General features: G+C 48.6%; 1 pseudogene; it reads right to left on the reverse strand.

The window, feature by feature from the left end:
• The window catches only part of LOC119332021, a 27,855-nt pseudogene that overhangs the window by 19,426 nt on the left and 1,879 nt on the right, over positions 1–6,550 (reverse strand).

Genomic DNA, 6,550 nt, shown 5'->3' on the forward strand with positions numbered 1-6,550 from the left:
CACTAGGAGAAGGATGGCGGAAGAACCCATTCATTTGAAGAAGCGCCCAAGCCATGACCCGTGGAGGATGAATTTTAGCTACTTTGTCGACTACTTCATCGCAAGCTTACGTCACACATTGAGCCACTGTTATATTGTTTTTGCGGAGCATCGATATATACCCTAGGTACTCCCTCCGTTCCAAATTACTTTACTTATCGCAGGTATAGATGTATCTAGATGTATTTTAGTTCTAGATACATCTATTTTTATTTCTGAGACGAGTAATTTGAAACGGAGGGAGTACTAGCTAGCGCATGCAAATCATCTACTGCCGAAAAGTCATCGTTGGCCACGTGAACGGAAGAAAGAAGAAAGAAGAATGAGGAAAAGGGAGACAGAGGTTCCATGTGGGGTCTAGTTCGTTTGAGGGTTCTGTTAGGTTCGTATTTTTTTAACTCTTCAAAATTTGAAAAGTGAAGATTAGAGGAGATGTTTGAGGAGTTAAAGTTTGACGGTTCGGCGTTACAAACCCAGCCGGCCATACAATCGACTCCATCAATTTACACTCAACAACTATAAGCATTCATGTTAGTGTACTGTCAGTGCGCTGTACGTACATGTGGTGCCTATACCTAGGTGTAGTATATTAGCGCATGCAAGGGAGGCAAACGTACACTCTCCCCTTGCATTGCCCATTGCCCATGCCTATGCATGTAACAGCTACAAACGAATGTTTAGTTCCATGATTGATTGTTTAGGGTGATTAAATAAACAAGAATATTTAGAATTACAAGTTTACAACCTACATTAGCTTATTACAGCACAGCAGCAACACCACCACATAAACTATCTAGCTAGGGAGAGGTCATCTCAACATATATGAAACAAAAAACAAAAATAAATAAATAATACTAACCAACCTGCATCGGCCATGGCTTTAATTCATACTCCTATATATGGGGCGGCCGGGGGGAAATGCATGCAAAGAAATTAACATCAATGTCTACATGTGTCTTGCATGCATGCGTGGCTGATGCGATTACTAATAAAGGAACCTAGTCCCTTCCTGGGTTGCTGCAGCACCGCCGGCACCGTCGCCGTAGAAGAAGAAGCTGCTCGGCGAAATCATCTCATGATGCTCATAGGTCATGATGTCATTCCCAGATGCTGCTGCTGCTGGTGAGAGCAGGCTGTTGGTGTCCTCCTCCTGCTGCTGAAACTGCAAGCCACCAAACATGAAGCTCTCCTGCAGGCCAGCAGCAGCAGCAGCAGCAGCAGCAGCACTGGTGTTGTTGGAGATGTCCACCGAGGAGCTCGACGACATGTACTGCTGCTGCTGGTGGTGGTCGCCTCCTCCGACTCCAAACATGAGGAGCTGGCCTAGAGATGCAGCAGAGGTAGAGCTAGTGTGGTGGTGGTGCTCAACGGTAAATGGCGGTGCCGGTGGTCTGGAGCTGTACTGCTGGCCATGGGTGGACTGAGCGGCGGCGGCGATGAGCAGGTGCAGCTGCTTCTTCTTGAGCTTGGTGTTCCAGTAGTTCTTGACGTCGTTGTCGGTCCTCCCGGGGAGCTGCGCGGCGATGATGGACCACCTGCTGCCGATGGCGGCGAAGAGGGCGCAGATCACCCTGTCCTCCTCCTCGGAGAAGTCGCCGTGCTTGATGTTCGGCCGCAGGTAGTTGAGCCAACGCAGGCGGCAGCTCTTCCCGCACCTCTTCAGGCCTGAATCATCTCCACGACATGAGTGAACGTGCATGCACGCATGTGCAGAAATGCAGATGGATATAGGTAGGTGTAATGGACATACCGGCTTTGGTGGGGAGCGCGATCCAGTTGCCGCCTGTGCCATGGGTGTGGATGTAGTCCTTGAGCTTCCTGTCCTCCTCGGGCGACCATGGCCCCTTCTTCACGCTGCCCTTGTCACAGCAGGGGGCTCGACCCATTTTCTCCCTCTTCTTCCCTGGCTCCTTTCTTCCTCGAGTTCCTGCCTAAGCTAGCCAGCTAGCTCCGGATGGGAGGAAATGGAGAGAGACAAGTTTAAAGGCAGCTCGCTAGCTCAGCTAGGTTGGAGATATATAATGCGGCCGGTAAGCAAGTCAATGGCAGTTGCTAGTACGAAGGAGGATGGCTCTAAATTTGTCTAGTTTCTCTCACCAAGCTAGCTAGATGTACTTTCTCTCCCTCCCTCCCTCTCTCTCTCATGGCAATGGCAATGGCAATGGCAGTGACAGTGACATCCATCTCTCCCTTGCACTGTCTGTCATCCATCGTTTCATGTCTGTCATCAACCAATCTCACACACGGACAGGGCCCAAACAACTAGGAAGGGGTAGGCCACAGCACACCTCAGCATGCATCATCCCCTCAACCTATAGCTTGTACTTTTGGAGACCCTTTCTTTCTGCTGCAGCATGTCCCTCAGGCCAACTCCATCGCGCCACCCTATACTGTTCGCCCCCGTCCGTTTGAGGTAAAAGGGACAAACGAGACGGCCCAGCGTGCGGGCGCAAACGGAGAAATGTCCGGATTTCGTCCGCTTTCGATCCATCCCCGACCCAAACTTACGCTCGGTTTGGGGTAAAACGGACGCGCGCGGACGGTCTCGACGCACGCCCTTGTCCCCCCGTGGCCCGCCTGTCGGGGACACTAGCAGTCCCTCCACTCCCAACGCTTCACCCTCTCTCCCCGCCCCGCCCGCCGCCAGCGCCGCCGCTATTCTCCGGCCGCCTCCTCACCGCGCAGCCCCCCCGCCATCCGTACCAAACCACATCTCGACATGGCCGCCACCACGCCCGCGCTTCCGCCGTAGTTTTGGTCGTCGATCGGAGGAGGTTTGGCCCTCGCCGTCCTTGCCGGTGGCAGAGGGGACACGACTGCCGGCGACGTACCACGGCGGCCGAGGCAGATTCCCACGAGAGCTCCAGAGCGGCCTGTAGCCAGCCGACAACCACCCTGCTGCGTCGAGGTGATCATCGCGGCCTCTTCGCCACCACGAGCGCAAGGTGTTCGACCTTTTGCCAACAAAGGTATGGACAGTGGAGACGAGCTTTTCTACCATCACTTCCTTTGTTCATCGGACGATTCGTCGTCGGATGATGACGATCTTGTGGTGGCTGCACTGGTCGTTCACGACCATATTCAACAACAGCTTCCTCGATACAGGGGGTCAGTCCCTGGCCGTGCTCCCAACCTGGACCGCAACAGGGAAAGAGGCCACGCCATGCTCTATGCAGATTACTTTGCCGACACCCCGCTCTTCAGGCCGGATAAATTTCGTCGCCGTTTTCGTATGGCCAGGCATGTGTTCAATCGTATCCGAGAGGGAGTGGTTGCTCATGACCCATATTTCGAGTGCAAGACGGATGCCCTTGGCAAGCTTGGATTCTCCTCCTACCAGAAATGCACCGCGGTCATCCGCATGCTTGCATATGGAATTCCAGGCGATCTGGTGGATGAGTATGTGCGTATGAGTGAGACAACATGTCTGATGTCAATGTACAAGTTTTGCCAGGCTGTGATCGAGGTCTTTGGCCCAGAGTACTTGAGGCAGCCAACTACCGCTGATACAGAGAGATTGTTGGCGACCAACGCAGCTAGAGGCTTTCTAGGTATGCTTGGCAGCATAGATTGTATGCACTGGGAGTGGAAGAACTGTCAATTTGCTTGGCAGGGCCAGTACAAGGGGCATGTTAACGGGTGCAGTGTCATATTAGAAGCGGTGGCATCACAAGATCTTTGGATATGGCATGGCAGGTTCTCAGAATGATATCAACGTGCTGCAGCATTCTCCAGTCTTCGCGAGGCTTGCAGAAGGCCACTCCTCACCTGTCAACTTTGAGATCAACGGCCACCATTACAACAAGGGATACTATCTAGCAGATGGTATATATCCTCAGTGGTCAACTTTTGTGAAGACAATCTCGAAACCCCAAGGTGAGAAGAGAAAGAGATTTGCCCAAATGCAAGAGAGTGTTAGAAAGGATGTGGAACGTGCTTTTGGTGTGCTTCAATCCCGGTGGGGTATCATTCGAAACCCTGCACTGTCATGGGATGAAAGGAAGCTTTGGGAGGTGATGACTGCTTGTGTGATCGTGCACAACATGATCGTCGAGGACGAGCGTGATGAGAGTATCTTCGACCAAGGATTTGATTATCAAGGTGAAAATATTGAGCCCCTGCACCAAGACCCGGCCACATTTGAACAGTTTGCCCAATTCCACCGTGAGATGCGTGATTGGCACACTCATGTGAATCTTCAAAATGACTTGGTTGAGCACGTGTGGGATCATGTTGGCAACCAATAGATGTATTTGTCCATTTTATGTTCAGTCAAGACAATTTCGATTTGGTTGTAAAACTATTTTATTAAAGACAATTTCAATTGGGTTGTAAAACTATTTTAATTTTCAGACAAATATTTGGGTTCGAAACTAGTTTTAATGCAAATTTGGGCAATTCTTGGCCCTGACGGACAGGATGGGGCAAAAGGATGCGGCCGCGCGCTGGGCACACGGCCACCGCATCCCAGGATAGGCCCGGACACGACCCCAAATCCCTACCTAAAGGGACAAAAACAGGACAAAACGGACATCCGTTTGGGGTCGCGCGGTGGAGTTGGCCTCACCTACACACATGCGCACACTCTCTTTATCTAGTGACTGGTGTATCTCTTTTTCGAGCTCATAAGTCATAGCAGTAACTAGGCTAGCAACTAGTACTAAAAAGGGCCAGCCAGGGCAATTAAGCTAGGTAGCTAGGGTACAAATTTAAGGTGGATGCATCATGCATGTATGTATGGATTAGGATGATGAACCTGAGTATGCAAGACAAATCCATGCTTTTCGCCGCATATATAAAATAAAGAAACTAACTGCTCCCTCTATTATAGTAGAAGAGAAGTGAGATCTTGACAGAGTGGGCACCAAGATTCAGTTTAATTAGCTATTATTGACAAAAACACTGACCCTTGTCGACATGCAAGCATCATGCATTCATGCATGATTACTCTCTCTCTCTCTCTCTCTCACACACACACACACACACACACTGATTTAGACCATGTCAAAGCCAATCAGTTGAGTACGATCGAAACAGTACCATGGAATCTTAACAACATGCCACTTTTCTAATTCGTTGGTTCTCATGTCGCCACCCAAACAAGTTTTACTAGAAACTGGTCCATCCATTGTTAATTTTGTTCCATGGCTACGTATACTAGTAGTATAATGCAATATATACGGGTGTTGTAGTCTTGTAGAGTAGGAATCATTCACGCGAATACAGCCACACCCATCGTACTGTTGGCATCAATTGGACAATGGTTTTGCTATTTTTCGGTCGATATAGCTCAGTTCATGCTATAGAGATTCGTGCTGTTTTTTTTTTCAGTTTTTGGTTGTTGTTTTCTCCTCTCACGCGAGGAGAAATAATCTCAATCGACTAAGCTAGCTCTAGGCGCTCACATTGAACAAACGAATATATATACCCTGAAAAGAAAAGCTTAACAAACCTAGATATGTATACACAATTACACACACTGACACACATATAGGAGTATGTAGGTAGAGCAGTATAAATGTGTAACATGCAATTAATGCATGTGTACGTAAGAGCAGTGTAAATGTGTACTAACATGCATGTAGGTTGATGAAATAATTAATTACATAGCGTTCTGATCGACAGGGGCATAACCAAAAAGGTAAAGCACTCCTGGTACGTGGAGAACAAATGTACGGTAGGAGAGTTAAGGGACAAAGACTTGTGTAGGCACGTACGCATTATGTACTTTGCAGTAACATTTACGTACTTGAGTACTATATGTACGTACATAGCGTACGCCTTAATGATGATTAGCATAATACGTATATTGCTACCGGTCTACTACTACAGGCATGCATGCATGCATGAATATGACGCAATGTATGCGTGCATGTGCACCAATGTCTTTTTTCGCTACATTTCCAAGTTTCGCGTCATATCTCAGAGGCCATCGATCGATGAGATCACCAGCTAGCAAGCTTGCCATGAGTATGTATGTGTCTAACCATCACATCTTATATAATAGTAGTAGCTAGTACTTACTGTATGTTGCATCTCTCTCTCGTGTCGTCTGATCTGGTCTGCTCTGGCTATTGTCTCATGTGCACCGTACGTACGTGCGTGCGTGCCACAGGTCAGGCTGTCACGTACGTACCGGCGCCAAATTGGGGTATAAATAATGTACTACTAGTACGGTGCAAACTGCATGCCGAAAGGCAACGTTACGGTCGATACATTTTTTTTAACACAGCACAGACGCAAGCGTTTATATACACGCACATATACTCATTTCTACAAACGCACACACGCACATCCTATTCTTACGAGCGTCTCCGAAAGACTCACCTGGCATATCACCTTGAAATTTACAAAGCCACCGTAAGCAGCTCGTCATCGATGAAATGTTTCCTCCCACTGAATGCGCATCGTCAGAAATCCTGAAATAAATACAGAAATAAATGCAAGCACCGGGACTTGAACCCTGATGGGCTGAGAATACCACAGTCCCTCTAATCTCCAATCACAGCTT

Source organism: Triticum dicoccoides, chromosome 7A, assembly GCF_002162155.2.
Source record: "Triticum dicoccoides isolate Atlit2015 ecotype Zavitan chromosome 7A, WEW_v2.0, whole genome shotgun sequence".
NCBI lineage: Eukaryota > Viridiplantae > Streptophyta > Magnoliopsida > Poales > Poaceae > Triticum > Triticum dicoccoides.